At 34.9% G+C, this 19,984-nt stretch overlaps 1 long non-coding RNA gene across 2 annotated transcripts; it reads right to left on the reverse strand.

The window, feature by feature from the left end:
* Nucleotides 1–2,169: 2,169 nt before the first annotated feature.
* LOC128546609 (uncharacterized) lies at nt 2,170–7,474 on the reverse strand. 2 transcript variants are annotated; one of them, XR_008366075.1, is made up of 3 exons: nt 7,373–7,474; nt 3,506–3,531; nt 2,170–2,329 (listed from the first exon to the last, which is right to left on the reverse strand). It is a non-coding gene; the product is annotated as an uncharacterized LOC128546609 (long non-coding RNA). The 2 variants fall into 2 exon arrangements; XR_008366076.1 differs by lacking the exon at nt 7,373–7,474 and adding an exon at nt 7,257–7,368.
* Between the last annotated feature and the right edge of the window lie 12,510 nt (nt 7,475–19,984).

A 19,984-nucleotide genomic window follows, 5' to 3' on the forward strand; every position in this document is an offset into this window, starting at 1 on the left:
TTAAAAAGTGTCAGTGACATGGTTGAAATATTTGGTATTCCATCAGTAATAAGCAATATTTAGAAACATAAAAACTACATATGTTTTCAAAGAATGTGTCATTAATAATCGGAGAATGGTCAGGTGGTCAAATGGTTATTGTCAATCCAGAGGCCCGGGATTCGAATCTTGGTCCAGGCATAGGAACGTATTTGTCATGGAAAGGCTGCTATATCAATATGGGTAATATATAATTTAAGTATTTTTATTATATACGTTACTAGCCAAAAGTTTATACATATATTGACAATGTGCATGCACACCTAAAAATAAAAATGTTCTTTTTTTGCAAATTACCGACCTAAATGTCCTTTAAAATTTGAAAGTGCAAAAAGGATAACATAATTTAGAAGATGTCTCTTTCTGTCGTTCATGATGAAGGTGTAACTAATACTTATTACTTTTGGTGTTTTATTAAGAAGCACTGGGGGCATGGACAGTATATTTGAAACTTGTACACGTCGATACTTGTGCGAAAAAATTTCAATTTTGAGAAATGTCAGGGAAGAGTAGAATGTACTTCATATAATTTTTAGCCTGCCGATTCTCTTATCTTTATGATAAAATCTGCAAATGACTGGCATAACACGTATGTATATTTTTGAAGCATGTGGCCAGACGAAAGTAATGGTGCCTAGAAAAGTGTCCCATGATCGTTTTTTTCGTAAATCTAAGCTGGAAGGTTATCTATATAGATGGATGACCATTTCCATTTCGTCTGACCCTCAATATCTCAGTTAAGATTTGAGACTCGACCGCCTACATTTAAGCTAGGAAAATCGATTTCAGCATTCATTTATTTTACACAACAAATACTCGCCCGTTTGAATCCTAGAAGCGGTGTACCCGGTTTCGCACACATTTGCAACATAAACGTTTGCTAAAAATTAAAGACAACAACTTCAAATACAGATTTAATATCAAATTAATGAACAAATTTCTTGTATTAAAAATTTGTATTTACAACGGTTAAAATTTATGACGTCATGGAGAACGGAGCACTTGAATACAATACCTTAATGGAGAACATGTTCTTCCTGAAAGTACACCTCGATTTTGGAAATATTGTTTTTTTTTAAATGTGTTGTCTTATTGTAATTGAACCTGATTACTTACAAATAAACACTTGAAGTGCATTCACATGTAAACATCTGGATAAAGCAGGTGGGACCACAGCAAATACAATTTTAAGAAAACATAAACTCTGTTTTTAACATTCTTCAATAACATAATATTTTGAACAAAATAATATGCAACATCTACTTGTATGTGGCATATAAACAGTATATTTCTGCAATATGAACTTTGTTTAACTTTTTAATATGGTAAACTTGCACAGCGGTGAATCAAGTTTCCTTTATTTTGATAGTTCTAAGTTTGGAGAAGAAGGATCAATGGAGTTTTAATAAATATTTTGTATGTTTCTATACTTTTGTGTTAACATTTTCTTCAGTTAAGATGTATTTTCATTGAATAATTTCGGCTTATGCACCTGTAAATTATTTTTAAATCCATAATCCGTACTCACTGACCTGTGACCATTTTGTTTTTGGTTCGGCTGCAGCTTTTAAAGCGAGGCTCGCGTGCAAAAACGACAAGCGGCGGTCAGCTACCAATAGAAAGCTGTCCTCGATCAATTAATGAACAAAACATCATTGTTTTTATTGAAAATAACTTAGAAAACGTTCATTTTCAGCAGGTGTGCGAAACCGCGTCCTGTGCGAAACCGGGTACACTGACTCTACATCAAAAATAAACAGTTGAATATTTAAGATAAGTCTAGCCATTTTATCCAGAAACCTGACACAGACCGCAATACAAAACTGGCCCCATACAATACAAGACTGTAAAAGAGAATGTGAAGTAATTTTGCATTTTTTTTCTTGTTTTTAAATGACCAACACTGCTAAAAATTATTTAACCTTGATTGCTTCAAAACTGATAACATTTTGTCGTTTTATCCTCAAAATCAATTTATAATATACAATTCAAAACTATAGCGAAATCTACCCGTTCAGAAATAATTTTGAAAAACACATTTAATGACGAAGAGTTGATTCAATGGAGATGGATGGAATACCTTAAAGTGAGAGAAAAGACTTTGACATAAGCAGGTTTAGATTATTTAACATTTCATATCTTTAACAGTAACCTTTCAAATCTTGGTTTATTCATTTCAACTGCACGCTCCATGTAATGAATTAAAGTCTGGTCTTTTTCAAAGGCAAGTAGAAAACTGTGACAAAACTTAGGCTCAACAAGCTCATTCTTGATCGTTAGTTTCATTTTCCTGTAAAAGAGAGGTGAAAAACATTTTTCTCGGAAGTGACCTATTTTATAATATTAAAATCTGTATAACAAGGACTTGACATATAACTAAACAAGAGCTTCGCTTGTGGTTATCAATGCGGTGATGATTGTTACAAAATCGACTTATTCTACTGTCTAACTTACCTTTTTTCTGATGTGTAAAAGAGTAATATGTTTTTTTTTATTAAATAAGTGTTCCGGAAAATTGGTCTTATACAAGTGTAAAGCAAAATAAATAAAAAGTACACAATGGGCATTTGGTTCATACATTTTATAACAGGGATGTATGGCCCTTTAATAATTTTAAAAACGTCTATATGGTAAAGTATACGTGTTGCAAGTTAAATACTGTTTCATAGACAGAGATAGAGAACCATATCAAATAATGCTAATATTCAAGGTACAAATAGTATATAACAATAGTGCAGTCTGACAAACGCGTCGATGTGTTTTATAATAAAATGGGAAGTAAATGAGTTATAAGTGAAGCTTTCGGTGCTATATCAATGTATATTGAAACACTTTTTCTAAGCCCTTATAAAATGAAGTGCTTATAGATTACGAAAAGACATGCTGGCTTTTAAGGGAGCTGTTTTATGTGTCTTTAATACTAAATGCAGTAGGGCCACACTTATTTTCAGAACGTATATTCGACCTCATGGCCTTTATCAAAATCAAACATTCTTCACACACCTTTGTCTCGTGATTTTTCAAAATATAGGCGTAAAGTGATTTGAAAGAATCGCATTGTGGAAACCGTTTTTGCCAGTTTATTTGATAAAACATCCCATCAGATCGGACCCACTTTTGTGACGGACTGATAGGAAGTGCACACCTGGTTGTCATAATGAGACAATGTGCAGGATGATGCTTGCAGCAAAATCGACAGGATAAATGTCTTACTTCGAAATTAAATCGCGTCCGCTCAATATCTTAAAATTATCTTGAACAATGTTTAAACTACTACATCGAAACAATGGTAAAATATAGAGCGGATGATATAACTAAATATCTCAATATTTTAAAGTTAAAAGGTACATGCTTAAATTGACTCAAAATATGTTATAAATATTGCTCATGTTGTTAGATTAAGTGATGTGCAGCGGTGTCATGAGATGATATTAATTTCTAGCTTCAGCCTTAACATATATCATACCTATCTTCCTCAGGCGTATTTTCCTTCTGAAATATAAAGTGAATAAAGATTATTGAATTTCAAAATTGTAAATGTCAGTAGATAAATTAAACACTAGGGATATTCCTCTTAAATAAGGTAATCTAGCATAATTATTGAATATACAATACATTGATATCATCGGAAGCTATCATTTCATGAATATTTGTGATTTTAGTTAGAAACTGAAGAATATTGTCATGAAAAAAGTAAACTCCAATATAAAGTTTATAGACAAGTATGTCCTATTCCTATCATTGACACTTACCACAGCGCAATGGTGGGGTAATCTGGCGACGATGTAAGGACAAAAGCATGGCGATGGTGGGGTAGTCTGGTGACGATGGTAGAATAATAGCATGGTGATCGTGCAATAGCAAAGTAGTTTTAATGGAACGGTATAGCTAAATTACCATTCTTCAATCGCCAATTTACCACCTTTTTATTCTTGCATACCAAAGCAATGTTTAATACGGGCGACATATAACAAAGATCAATGTACAAAACAAGATATAGTTACCTAGTTATTGCTGAAAATGACAATAGGCAATGGAAGGATTGTTTGGAGAGTGATAGCAGAAATGCAAATGTCCATTCTATCATCACTGAAATTGCTATCCTTCTATCTCTCTACTCGCATACAATATCCACCGGAGCGACACAATTAAAAGTCATATAGCGACTTTCCAGCTATTGATAATGTAGGAAGACCGATGGTGCCCTTTCGGGAATTATTCAGGCATAGAACAGGCACCTTTGTACAGAACCACCGACCTTCCGTAAGCCGGGTGGATGCTTCTTCACATGAAAGAATTCTAAATCCCAAGTGAGGTTTCAAACCTACACCTCTGAGGTGCTAGTGATTCAAAATCAGCATTCTCAACCTTCTGGGCTAAGAGGCCCTCAGCTTTTATCAAATATCAAGATTTAGCTGCCTTATTACTCAATGGGATTTGTTGTAGAGTATATGTTATAAATGGACTGTTGAATTCGTTTAATATCAGTACATAATGCATTTGACAAATGACCATATGATACTCTCCAGTGACTCGAATCAGATAATTTCATTGAGTACATGCAATAAACTGAGTACTGTAATTTATCTTGCATAAATACATTAATGGCTCAATCTAGTTTCGCAAAATATGTTGAAAACATGAGTACGTCGGTGTCTTACACTCACAGCACTGTGAAATCTTTAATATTCTTGGAATATCAGTTTCATGGGGGCTGTGGTCACATCAATAAGCGAAAGTAAATCCAAATGAACGAATAGAATTTCCATTCAATTTATCAGCAAAGGTCGTTAGGTTAACCAATTCATATCACCTCGAAATAAGTGATTCGTCAAAAGTACACTTTATGCCAATGAAATTAAATGGTTTGACATTATCATGCATACAGGCCACTTACTTACCTCTCGTGAGTATATTATTGACATTCTGCAAAAAGGGAAAAACTCTAAGACTTGTTAACATCAATATTGACATCTTTGCTTCAAACAAGCATTAGAATCTAAGATGATATTGTGTTATATGGTCCTCTTCCCACTTATTCTGTTTCGACATAGAGTGTGATGGAGATGAGTTGTTAAGTATTGGTCTGTACTTACTAATTTACGTTTGAACCATCTGATATTTATAATTGTTACCTAACGCCTGATATTCTGAAGCAAAGAGGCAGTACACTTGGGTTTTGCTGTTATTTCAGACAACTCTTCCAGAAAGATATGAAAAGTTTGATATAACGAAACTAAGGATATTTATCTGCCTACACAATGCAGTGATGAAGTCTTTATTCCACATTAAATGATTAAGGGGTCAAGACTGAAGTTTTAAATTTTGAGATTACAGTATTGTTTTTCTTAATTTCTTTACTGTAAATGTGTTCGAATTTCTGTATTTCTGTATTTTTTTTCAATACCGATTGTGCCTACATCAGCTGTGAATAAATACTTTGAAAATATCAATATGATCGGATATATCATTCAAGAGATATGTCTGTAAGTAAATGTACCAACTATGAAACTGATACCTTGCTTAGGGAAAGCATTCCGGTATAGCGGTGTCTTAATTACGTCAACTTCGTTATACGTATTTCCCTTATCTTTTTTTTTAAAATAAACAGTATTCTGCAAAATGTTTCTTACACCGCGGTTTCGCCATCGTGATCTCGCGCTTTGCGCTTTATGCATCGCTTTCTCTAACGGTATGCGAAGTGCGAGATAACGCTGGCGAATGACGAAATCGCTAAACTTTAGCAATTTCGCGCTTTGCCACCGTGATTTCGAGCATGTGAATATTCTCGATTTCACACTTCGTCTTCGTGATCCCGCGCTTTGCCATCATGATTTCGCGCTTTGCCACCATGATCCCGCGCTTCACGTATCGCCTGTTCATGATGGAAAAGCGCGAGATCACAATGGCGAAGTGTGAAAAAACGAAAATTCCAGGCTTTAACATTAGCATTGGGTATACATTTTACCAACAATATTTAATCATAAAAAAAATGTTTAAAACATAGCGTGATTGTTGATATACCGGTATCTCAACGACATCTAAAACCAAGTATTACACTGAAATCTTGATTGGATATTTTTCAGAATGTCGTTAAAGGTCTTCTGAAATATAATACATATAATTTAGCTACCTATAATGTCACGGTATAGAACTTGAATATTAAAACGGGGAGAAAATGTGTAGGCGGCCGGGTAGCTCAGTCGATAGAGCATCGGAACGGAATTTCGACGCCCCGGGTTCGCGTCCCGGTCTGACTGCACATTTTTCTCACCCTCTGACATTTGGCGCCCAACATAGGACCGTGACGGCATTAAACTAGTTAGACTCCGACGCCTGTAATTGCTTATATATAAAGTACCCGCTGAATTTCAAGGACGAATTCCAAATGGTGGGGAAATATGTCACGGTATAGAACTTGAATATTTAAACGGGGAGAAAGTGTGTAGGCGACCGGGTAGCTCAGTCGGTAGAGCACCGGAACGGTATTCCGAGGACCCGCGTTTGAGTCCCGGTCTGGCTGCACATTTTACTCAATGTGACAATAAGGCCATTGAAAAACCTGTAATCACCAATTATAAAGAAAGAACATAATTATCTCACTGTGAATTAGTTGTCAGATACTGTAATATCGTATGACTTGTACCGGTGTCAAGCGAAATAATAAAAGCATTTATTTCAGTTTTATACGGTTGAGTCGAGTAATAATTTTCTTTGAAACATCGCCGAAGCAAAAAAGACAATTTTTTCCGTTTTCCGTATTTTGTAATATATCAACAAAAATGACCGTTAATTTTGTCCAAAATTAGACTTTTCCTATTGACCTCAATGGAAAATATTGGTGATAATATAAACGGTTCAAAGTGTAAGTGTAATAATAAACTTACAATTTCTAAAATTATATTATCATTTAGCTGAAATATTATATCAATGATTGCCGCCGAAGCAAATTCGTTATCTTAAACCATTTAAAAGATATAACGATTACATTGAATTTATCCTTCTTTGTCTAATGTGTCAAAAAAACGAAAATACCGATTACTGGAAAAATTGAAAGTTCAATATGGCTGAATATGAATTGATGAATATGAGTAGAAATTAAAAACCGTATCTACATATTTGATGATATAAGATAATATTGAAATTAAATCACAATCAGACTTTTATTCTTTACAATGTTATTATTTGACTGTTGAACCAAAACAAATTTTACTTACCTAAAAATAATTATTTAGAAATAAAAAACATGTTCCCACAAGTTCGTTTAAGAGAAAAATATTTTAAAGACAATTTCGTTTGATATTTTATATTAAATCTTTTAAAAAAAATTTACCTTTGTTTGACAATGTATCAGTTCCTATAAATGATCAGTTATCAAACATATCGCATAATAAGACGAATGAATAAATTCAAAAGCCTTTTGTAGTAGTTATTCAATCCTAACAAAGCATTTGCATGTTGCAATAAAACGCATTGACCCTTTTGCTATTATAAGTCACATTTACATGTGCCATATATATTTTAACGATTACTAAACATATTATACTCCTTCCAACTAAATTGAATAATAAAAAAAAACCTTGATGTTTTCATATTTTTGATATTATGAACACAGCAGACACAATATAATTATATATAATAAAAGTTATTAATATTGAAATATAGTTTTTCAGTGAATCGTTTCTAGAAATTTCAATGGTGATTCAAAATATAATTGACTGAAGTTTGTATTTTGCATTCTGCACTGTTCATATTTACCATTCACAAATAAATGAAAGCACAAACTTATAAATTGAAACTTCATTTATGCTGACTACAAACAAAAACACAAAAACAGAAACAAAGATCTAATAAGAACTGTAACGTTCCAAGAATACATAGACGATGTAAACAAACAGACTCCAAAGGAAAACAGAAAAATAAAATAGACCGCGTCAATGGCGGAATCGCAGTTTTAACTGCACTATGTCAAAAGGGGTTAGCTACTTTTATCAGGAGTGTATTAAGTTCTATATTTATTTATTATCTCTGTTTGAACGAATGATACGAGGGCTGTTAAAAATAAAGTAGACTTTTGTTGTCAGACACCAGTTATGTATAGTGCAATGTGAAATATAAACTTGTAATTCGCAGTATTTGTGTAATTTGGTCATAAAGGCCAAACGCATAGACCGTTTTAATTGCCATAGCTACGCATAACCGGCGCAGTCGCTTTTTCATCTGTCATGATTTGAATTGACCACTAATGTTCGCACTGATAGTCCACTTGCTTACCGGAAAATAAGTGCTGCAACACGTCGAGCCGATATGCACCAATGCTGTTTGCAACGCATATAATGTCGTCATTGGATCGCAAAACTGATTAGAAAGTTGTTAAATTATGTAGAGATGTTGGCAAACACCAGCTGAAATTTATAAACTAATGAAGCAGACGCTAAAAAATGTTCGGACATCTGTGTCTGGATCTTCAAATGGTACAACCGATTCTTAAAAGGCCAAGAATCGCCGCCGAGAGAGAAAACAAACAAATCGTGATTCGACAGTAACGTTAATCTATGTCGTCTTGAATAAAGACCAACCACACACGGTGCACATCCTGTCTGAGATGCTTAGCATAAGTTTTCATGCTATTTTCAGTGTGTCAACCTTACAACTTATTTGACTTAGGTATTGTTTATAAGATTTGGTGAAAGAGATTTTCAAATATAAATTAATTCAAACTTAACTTGTGCCCACCTTACATACTTTTCGCTGCCGGAATCCTAAGGGGTGCCTGTTTTTTTCCTGCTTATGTTTGTGCGTTTGTGTGCTTGAGCATGTGTGTCTTTGGCGGTGCCCTACAGAGTTGTTATATCTTACTTGTCTGTTTATTTATGTAAGTCAGTTATGTCTTTCGTACATGAGTGTCTGTGCTGCTGTGTAGGGTAACTGTGATTAAGGAACTTAGCATTCCCTTTTGAATATTCATTCTTGTTCCACTTTCCCTTTCACCGTCCCCCTCGCCTGTTCAACCGTCTACCCCTTCCTCCCCCTATTTCTATATTTTGCATAAAATTAAATTGTACTTGTTGGATTTTTGAAGAAACCAGTCTATAATATTTTTCCGTTACAGATTCTTTTTGTTGTGGGCCTACTTTGCAAATACATGGCTCTGAGACTGTGTTTATGATGCTCTGTGCTTCCGAGAAATCTACCCTTTATTTTTATCTTTTTTATTTAAGCATCTCGATGAAGCCCTGGAGTCGTAAACGTCACTGAAATAGGTGTACCGTGCGCCAAATTTTGGATAAGTGACTATCTTCGAGGAGGTGTAATTCCTGGCTGTATGATGATAATCACAAGAAATTAGAAGTAAAGTTAAAAGAAAGATTGCGAATCATGATGGTATGTATCCTGCTTAGAGGAAATGTCTACGATATTTTCGAACAACCCTCGTACATGGTAAAAGCACTCTCCTTTTTTAAATGATGGTCTTTGTTGGGCAGTACAAAATAGCATCCTGGAAGCAGTCACGGTATTTTGCTTAATCATATTAGAAAGGTAATCTGCATTGCATTATCTTATCTTGCGTCACGCAGAAGTAAAATATATACAAACAATACCGCCATTGTCAATAATTTGAAACAGTATTTTTGGACACTGTGCATTTAGCTTTTCATATATGTTTTTACTATATTTGATGAAAATAGTCTTTAGTTTTTAAAATATCAAAACAAATGAAGCTTGCGATTCATCCTAACATGTGATTTCCATATTTTTTTCAACTGTTAACAATAAAATCTGTTTAAAGATCCCTTGGAAGCAAAGAATACAACCTAGAAGAATAATAGCAGACTCGGTTTGATTGAGTCTGTTCATGAAAGGTAATGGAATGTGCAACACCTCTCACGCCCCCTAGCACCGGCTTAAGCGGAACTCTATTACACATATGTTGAATGAACTCCATGATCCCAAAGGACCAGAAAATATAACAACACTGAATCAAAGTACGGGGAGACTTTTTACAGCCGCCACACGACACTTAAAGATTGCTGTTGTGATAGTTAATAAAATCTGTTAAAAGAACCCTTGGAAGCAAAGAATACAACCAAGAAGAATAATAGCAGACTCGGTTTGATTGAACAATAACTTCAATATTAGTTGATACTTTTTTCATAAAACGGTGCATAAACAACACCGTATCTGTACGGCCTTTTCGAAAAGGTTGTAAAAAGTAATTTGCCATGGGGAAGCATGATTAAAACATTTCTCATTATATAAATCTGGGAAGATAATATGACAATTGTGTACATAACAAAAAAATACAGTTGTATGACTAAAATAAGAAGGACGGCATAATTTTTGCTAATTTAGTGATGAAATGTTGTCTTAGTTAATAAATGCTGCAGCTTTATCATTTTTTTTAAATTAGATTTTCATCTTTCGTCCCCATTTCCATGGAATTACCATCCTATATCTACATGTATATTAATCTGACTATAGTATTATCCACATTTTAATATAAATGTACTCATATGACTAAATACTAATTGAAATATTAATTGCCTGTTCTAATCAATATGAGGTGTTTCAACAAGGTAGTGGTGTCAACCAGTTTTTGGTATCAATTGCTTTTAGGTGTCAACTTGTTATTGGTGTCAAACAGTTATTGGTGCCGACCTGTTATTTGTGCAAAGCAAAATTTAAAAATGTAATCCCCGCCAGTTTTTTTTAAACACATTTTATGAATACATGTAATGAACAAAAAAAATCACAGAGTTTAGCGGATACACACTGGGTTTTGGGCTAATTTTAATCAACTTTATGATACAAACTTTATTCGTATTTTCGCTCCTATTGTGCATACAAAGTCGCAGGTTAATATAATATTTAACACTGGTATACGCGTATAATCAGTTTCTTTACAGACGGCAGAATAACATGGGAAACTCCTCGCAAGACAAATATTAAAGCAGCCCAGTCTCATAAACGTTAAACAAACTGCCATAAAGACTCCAACAATGACCTTAAGAGACAAAATCGTGGCTCAAGTCCATCGTTTCAGTGCAGAATATAGCAGTATCTAAGCACCAAAACGCGTTCCAATTTCGTAATGAGGCATTCTTTTGACGTAAACCGTCGGCTTTCTAAAAATCCGTGGGCAATGCAATATATACTATTACTTGGACATAATACCAGCAATATATCTATTAGTAAATGGTGAAATGCATCCTTAAACCCTACTGAACGCTGTTAATTACAGGAGTAACAAGGATTCGAGCCCATTTCTGGACACCTGAATAATCACAAATATTACGATTTTCAACACATTTCACCGCTCTTCGCCATCATGTAAGGCCATGACCTAAGGAAACCAAATCGAAACTCAAGTCAATCGTTTATTTGCAGAATACAGTTGTATCTAGGAACCAAACATCTTCCAATTTCGTGATGAGGCCTTCTATGGGCGTATGTCGTCGGCATCCTGAAAATCTGCCGGCTATGTAAAATGTTCTTTAAATTGGACATATATACCAGCAATATATCCACATGGTTTAATTCTTCCTCAAATCCTCCTGGACGTTGTGAGTTACAACAGTAACAAGGATGGATTCGAGCCCATTTAAGGAAATCTGGAAAATGACAAAAATTACTATTTTCAACAATTTTCACCGTTCCTCGTCTGCCCTTCTTTGAAGATCCGTCAACAATGTGATATGTATTATTATTTGGACATACATACCAGCAATATATCCACATGGTTTGATGCATTATCGAGTCCCCCCCAAAACGCTGTGAATGGCAGCAGTAACAAGGATTCGAGCCTATTTTCGGACATTTGAAAAATACAATGCCGTCTGTATCCTTGATATACCCTTACCTATTATCTTACATATTGTATCTCAAACAACTTCATAACTACTTTTGTTTCTGCTATAACTTTCAACAGAAGAAGCAGTAATCCGTGTATCTGTGTTCATCATATTTGACATCACGTTTAAGTAGTACACATTATTTACACCGGCGGTTGTTTGGCTGAACGGAAGTTAATACATGTTTCTGGTTCCCGTCATGGCTACGTAAACTTGTGAAGGAGAGAGGACACATCTTTTTACATCATGGCGGCAATAATTAACGCAGACAGCAAAACTGTGGGTTTTATTTACGTGAAATGAGGTATATATATAATAGGATATGTGATTTATTGCATGCAGTTTTATTCTGTATATAAAATTATGTCATTTCCCAGTATACGATAGATGTAGATATTTTGAGGCAGGCCGTAAATATACGTTGTATATATGTTTTTAGAAAGTATGACTAAACAAAAAGAACAATAGAAATTCAATTGCTTGTTGATTATTTAATTTATTATTTGTTTTCATTTTATACGTTATACATACTTCTTATTTGTACTTGCTTAGAAAAAAATTAAAATAAATATTAAAAAAAAATATAAATAAATAACAATTGCAGTGTTTACACAGTGAAAAGAAATCTACCATATCACTAGCAATGTGTGTTTATCAGGAAAATATGGTGTATGATCAGAGCCATTTAATCTTTGCATCAGGACATTGATATAAGTATAGTTTTAATACACGGAAATAGTGTAATAGTTGTTTGTGATATCTGTGACTTTTTTTCTAGCGATAATGGGCAAACATCGATAGTCAGGGAGTTTACGTTGCAGCAAGTTTGGTGTTGCAGGAGGCCGACACTGTCTCAAGCCAAAAGAAGGGAAAGGGAACATATGTAAAAATACAAGAAAATATGAGGTACTAGAAAAACCTGTTGCATGTACATAAAAGTAGCAAATTGAAAAGAAAAATATTTGCTAAATTATTAGTGCAAAAAGGCAAAAAGGTACATTATTAATAAAAAAGTGATTCTGCGGATGCATCAGAAATAAATGGAAATAGAGTTTGCAATTTAAGTTCTTTGAAAATGCAGTGTCGGAAATAGCTACACATTCCGCTTTATGCGAAAAAAGGACGTGAACTTGCTTGGAACGTAGTAGATTCAGTTATTTTTGTGAGTGATGGATTACAAAGCATTTTAAAGACACAGTGTAAAGGATTCGGAAATGCTTTTATCATGAAAAGTAGAAATAGTGTGAACAGTGGTGCTAGATCAATATCAGAAATAGAATTAATGTTAGAGGTGTTTGGGGAAGTTTGTTGACTGGTGTTGGTTGTTTTAGTATAAATGAAATCTTGGGAATATTAGGCATTCCTGGTGTCAATAAGATTAAATTAAAAGATTAAAAGATAAAATTTAAAGTACTCTTTGAGTAAAGAAGAAATCATTTCATGAGAGTATACTAGCAATTACAGTTGCTTGTGACAGTGGGTGGTGTAAGCGCTCTCCTATTCATTTATTTATTTTTATTGGGGTTAACGTCATACTGACACATTTATAGGTCATATGGCGACTTTCCAGCTTTATTTGTGGAGGAAGACCCCAGGTGCCCCTCCGTGCATTATTTCATTACAAGCGGGCAAATGGGTAGAACCACCGAGAGCGCTCTTATAAGCATGATAAAATGCAATGGCTAGTGTGGGGGGAAATTTTGGGTTGAATACCAAAAAATTACTTCACATAGGTATTAGAAACAAATACCTGTTATATTTGTAGTGCAGCTGAAAGTAAAAAAACAAACACCTAAACATCATAAATGTTTCAGAAACTGGGGAGAATCTTCTCAAGTTATGGAAAGTGGCATCATTCTCGAATAATTTTTAATTTGTGAAAAGATACACGGTGTTAGGTACATAAAGGTAATTGCAGACGATGGCAGCTCACTGTATGTAAATATAATCGAAAATGTTGCTCGTGCACAATTTCAGAAAGTGTAATGCGCTAATTACTCATGTAAATGTTTGCGAGCTCACCTTGAACAATTGGTTAATGACAAACCATATCATAAAGGAAATGGTAATTTTAATAAGCTAAATAGGAAACGAATTGTTCAGGGTGTGAGATGTGCCATCAAAATGCAGAGTGCCGGAACAGATCAAGCATCAGCAAAACAGAAATTAAAATTGGACACTAGAATCTGTGCAAGACATGTGCTTGGCTTAAATAACCTATCTTCTATAGACTTTTGTAAACATAAAGTGTCAGATGTAATCAATAATGAGGAAGAATATGATGCAGATGAACAAATTATTGAAGAGGAAAATGGTGATGCAGTGATAGAGGCAAGTGACTGATACTATGAAGGATTTGACAAAAGATGAATCCACACAAATAAGGAAAGGTGAGACAACAAGTGGACATATGTATGAGGCACTAATTCTGAAAGATGTTTATTTCATTCTCAATAGAATGGCAGAGAAGGCAGACCGACTTATCTCAATTTTTACCAGCAATCTTGCAGAGTCGTGGATGAATGTCTGATGTAAGTTTGATGGTGGCAAAATGAAAAAACAGGTGTTTCGGTGGGTCTTTTTATGCACGCTGTTTTAAGGGTGGCCTTTAAACAAGTCAAGGACCAGCATGGTCCGCAATGGTGTATGCAAAAATGACCGGTAAAAGGCCTAATGATATTTTCATACAGACATATAGAGAAAGATCTAAGTTGTTTGTTCGGACAACAAATAAGCAACACAAGCCTATTACAAAAATCAGTAGGAGTAAGAGAAAGATGTTGGTTACCAAAAGTAACCAAGGAAAGAAAGCAAAAAGATCATTCGGAGCTAAGGTTTTATCAGATGTAACTGATTTGAGAAAAGATGAACTCCAAAGAGATTGTTAAATGTATTATACGCAAAGCGTAAAGGTATCAGATAACGAAGCAAACCAAATTGAAATTGAAACAGGAGGTCAATCAATAAATGAAAAATGGAAGATTGAAAGAAAGGAGAGACTAACTAGTTCTGTTTTGGAGAGGTGATGAGAAGAAGTATTTCTAACATAGCAGTTTCCTGACAAAAATACTACTCTGTGCAAAGATTTTGTGATTGTGGTACTCTGTGCTTCCGAGAAATCTACCCTTACCTATTATCTTTTGTATTTATTTCGACGTTTTCGGAAGATAAACATTGAGATGTACTCTTGGCAGCGCTATATACCAGTGTCTCCATCAAACACCAAAATAAGACTCTTATGCATACCACGACAATGTTTTTGATCTGTCTGCTGTGTTAAGTCTCTCCTTAATGTCAACAAGATTTTGTACTTTTGTACATTTGCTGTCATTAAGCTATTAAATTCATGGGATACAACTGTGGAATGCTAGTTATGTTGACTGGCTAGTGTTGAAGTTTACCGTTCGTCTCAGTACGCTTACTTTGATGAATGTTTCCAAAAACAAATCAAGCAAATATTTACAGGTTTGTATAAATGTGATACAGTACTGTGCTTGCATTTTTTTTTATTTTCTAACGGAAAGATAAGTAAAAAGGTGTAACCTACTTTCCAGTGTGACAGCCAGGCTGTATTTAGTAAGAAAACTATTATACCGGCGCGATTTTGATCACAACTGAAAGTACGTCATAATCTTACTTGAAGCCCCAATACATTATAGTATACGAATATTTTGTACGAGTGAACAGTCAGAGTGACTAAATTCTCGAAACAGGTAGTGTAAGATCGATATGGATTTTGCATTTTGATTGTATATTTTTTTCAATTTTGCAATTTTTTACATCCGTAATTGCTGTTTAACCGTTGCCTTATTTCGAGCTTGTAGATTTTTTTTGTCGTGATTTACTTATATCGGCACGCCAAATCTCCTGCCTTTATGCAGTTGTCAAAATTGTTTCTTAACTGTTGATTTTGTTTGTAATGTTCTGTATGATAAGTGGTTTCAAAAGTATATGAAATATAAATAATGTTAACATGGTTAAGATCTTTATCCCAGTTTCGTCCAGTTGACGGCCAGTTGATTACTTCCCTGACGAAAACCCCGTCTTTTGTTTGAGGTATACCATGTTATGTCGCTGTATGCCTTACCTGTTTACTATCTAAAGCTGTTTAGCCAGTTGTAAAGGCAAAATATGTTTTCTATATGTCATGAAGAAATATAAAGCTACTTGTAAGTGACGATTTGATTTGGAGAAGACATGCTGCGTTTATTTATATGGAAAATATTATTTCGTTTACTTTCGTATACATGATGTTTATCACTGAGGTATTGGCCGAAATATTTTGAACGAGGACCATGAAAAGAATTTTAAGTAATCAGACCTTTATGAAATCCCCTCCTATAATGTAATGCAAAATTTGAAAAAAATAAGTTGTTTTAGAATGTACTATAATGTTTGACGACCCTAGGTGAAATACTTTTGATATGTACACGACATAAATTCGGACAAACGAAAAAACAAAGGCAACTCTAACTGAATGTCAAATTATTTAATTAAAGCTCATTATCAGCGAATACATGCACATGTGCATTAACTGTTTTAGGCGCTTTTATGTGGTTGTGTCAACTACAATCGTTAATCAATGTGCTACTCTTTCGTTTGTCTATACGAATTATTTACCTTTACGGAAATCCATTTTTAAGTTAAGGTACATATTAGAAAATAATCAATCTGAAAATGATCACAACTCAAATGGATACGTTCAAGACAAGAGCTCTATATAAACTTCATAGACCGTTTAAACGATATACCGTTCGTTCTATAATGCTAATAGTTTTTCTCGGTTAAAATTGCGTTCAAAATCTAATATTTACATTGACCATATTCTTTTCCATTGACTATTATAACGTTCATTTTTTTGTGAACAGCAAAAGGAAAGGCGCCAACGTGACGTCATTGCTGCGAAGTGATAACGGACCGCTGTTATGATAGTCAGGGAAACGTTCCTTTATGACGTAACAGTTGTTCCGTCTGGTGAACAGAATTGACGGGAAGCTGATCTTATTGTTAAATAAAACAAAATCTGTGCAATATATATTCTAATATGCTTTTCTCTGTTTAAACACGCTTAAGCTAGAATGACGTCACGTTAACGTGCGGTGACGTCAATGTTTTTGTTGCGACCAAGAAAGAGCGCTACCATATTTTATCTACTGTTTTAGATTAAGGACATATTAGAATCAAAATAATTTATAGCAAAACCGTGTTTAAACACCATTTTTACGCTCGGGCGGTAAATACGTGCCCTCGTGAAATTATGGAGCCCGACGTGTAACCGCCCATCGTGCATAAATAGTGTAAAAGCACTCTTTGGCTATAAATTAGCTCTAAAATATATAATATCGTTTACAAATGGAAAGGTAACATCTGTGTCACAGTTACCTGATATAATTTATGGTTGTAATATCATGTGCAGTTCTCACTTGTGTTGCACCTTGTATGGATGTTTTCTGTGACAGTTAAAACAATTCAACTAGTGAAAAAGTATTTCATATGCCATGTATATTAACTTTTGTTATGTAAAATTTCAATTTTCATCGAAATTGAAACCGTCAATCTGCCCTAACCACCACCGAACAGATTTGGCAGCGAATCCCCTCAAACTCTAGTTCAGAGTATTAGTACAAAAGCCGTATTTTCATTGCAACAGAGCAATAAACAATTGTGTTGCAGTGCACCTACATTACTAAGGCTTATAATATCTTGCGATGAGCCGTGTTTATATAAAATATCAATTGTTTCAAAAAATAAAGACCGTCACCCTGCCCTTACTTCTCAACCCGTTTGGCAGCGAATCCCCTAAAATTGTAGTTCACAGTTAGTTTAGTTTATACTAATTTATTTTAGCTCGATTGTGATGAAAGCTTTAAGCTTACTTGAACCACTCTCGAGTCCGCTTCCTGGAAAACCAAGTACTGGTGTCATATGAGAAGTCATGGTCGTGACCCCAGTGGGGCTCGAACCCACGACCCCCGGGTCGAGCGGCCGACACCTTAACCACTAGACCACCGCTCCCCTGTTCACAGTTAAAACACATATTTTCATTGCAACAGAGCAACAAACACTGCTTCCCGATATTACTAATACAAGTAATACCATGTGCTGTTCTAACTTGCGTTGTGCCATATACGGTTGTGTTCTGTGGCATCTGACATTTATTAGGCCGGTGTAATGAAGTATTTCGACCCCCATAGAATAATGACCCCCCGGTCATTATTCTATAGAAAAAGTGACCCCCCGGTCATAGTATTATGACCTCCGGATCATAGTACTATGACTCCCCCACGTGAAGTAAACTGAACCTCACGAAGAATATTGACTCCCATAAAAAAACGACCCCCGGTCATTTGGTCAAATTTAGTGATAACTCATGTTATCTAAGGCCTAATTGCTGCATTTTATGCCCCCACTCGGGGGAGGGGGGGCATATAGATTTGCCCTTGTCCGTCCGTCCGTCCTTCCGTTTGACCATTAGCCCCGGATACCATCACTTGACACAGAAATCAGAGCATTCCGCAACGGGAAAAGAAATTCTATTTCTAGACGCTGTGTCTTGGTATATACAATTTTTTCAGGAAAATAACAATTCACAATACGTTCACAAAACACACCAGTGTCAATAATCCCTGCAAACTTCGGTATGAAGTAATTCTTCAGAAGAAAACTGCACAAATAAATGCTAGCATAGAACTTAGTATTAATAGAAGTTGCAATACTTAGCAGTGGCAGTAAAGTACGGTAGCGGCAACAATAGGAAGTAGTAGTAGTAGTAGTAGTAGTAGTAGTAGAAGTGGTAGTGGCAGTGGCAGTGGCAGCAGCAGCAGCAGCAGAGGAATAAGTGACAGCAGCAGGAGAAGAAGAGGTAGATGTACAAGACTTATTAGTGGAAGCAGGTATAGTAGTATCAGTAGTAGCAGTTGTAGTAGTAGTAGAAGAAGAAGAAGAAGAAGAAGTACATGCAGTAATAGCAATAGAAGTAGCGGCACCAGTAGTTGTAGTACAATCAAAATGTTAACTATTGGCAATGGAGGGTACTAGAGTTGTAGATCTAGTAAAATTGTCCGTTAGGTTTGGTGGGGATCACTTTTTAATAGATATTATCGTCGAAAGTCTTTTTAGGAGCCGGTGTTTTACACGGAAAGAGTAACTTTTTTAAATAGAATAATGTCCGGGAATCGATATTGTATGAGAGTTCAAATGTAGTAATTTCGGCAGTGAGTATTTTACATGGAAGGAGTCACTTTTTCTATAGAATAATAACCGGGGTCGTTATTCTATGAGATTAGAAGGGAGTCATCTTTAGGGAGTCAGTATTTTACTTGGAGGGGTCAGTTTTTCTATAGAATAATGACCGGGGGTCGTTATTCTATAGAGTTTTCAAAGGGAGTCAGTTTTTATAAGGGGAGTCAATATTTTACAGGAAAGGAGTCACATTTTCTATAGAATAATGACCGGGGGGATCGTTATTCTATGGGGGTCGAAATACTTCATTACACCGGCATCAAATATGTTTCATAAGCCATGTATACTTACTTTTGGTATGTTAATTTTCAGTTTTTATTTCAAAATTAAGACGTCCATCCCGCCTTAACCAATTTACCGATTTGTCAGCGATGCCCCTAAAATTCAGGTTGACATGCTTGATAAACAGATACTTTTCAAGGTGATTGAGGTCAAACATCCATGTCACAGTGTCCCAATATTATATATGGTTTCTGTGACAGTTGAAACAATTCAACTAGTGACAAAAATATTTTATATGCCATGTATATTAACTTTTTCTATGTAAAATTCAAATTTTAATCAAAATTGAAACCGTTGTTCTGACCCTAATCACTCAACCGATTTGTCAGCGAAGCCCCTCGGATTCTAGTTCAGAGGCTGCTTTCATTGCAACAGAGCAACAAACACCTGTGCTGCAGTGCGTGCACCTATATTACTAAGGTTTGAAATATCCTGTGCTGTTTTCACTTGCTTTGAGCCGTGTTTATATAAAAAATCAATTATTTCACCAAATTAAGACTGTCATCCTGTCCTAACTACTCAATACATTTGACAGCTAATCCCCTAAAATTGTAGTTCACGGGTAGAAA

This window comes from Mercenaria mercenaria, chromosome 11 (assembly GCF_021730395.1).
Source record: "Mercenaria mercenaria strain notata chromosome 11, MADL_Memer_1, whole genome shotgun sequence".
In the NCBI taxonomy this organism is placed as follows: domain Eukaryota; kingdom Metazoa; phylum Mollusca; class Bivalvia; order Venerida; family Veneridae; genus Mercenaria; species Mercenaria mercenaria.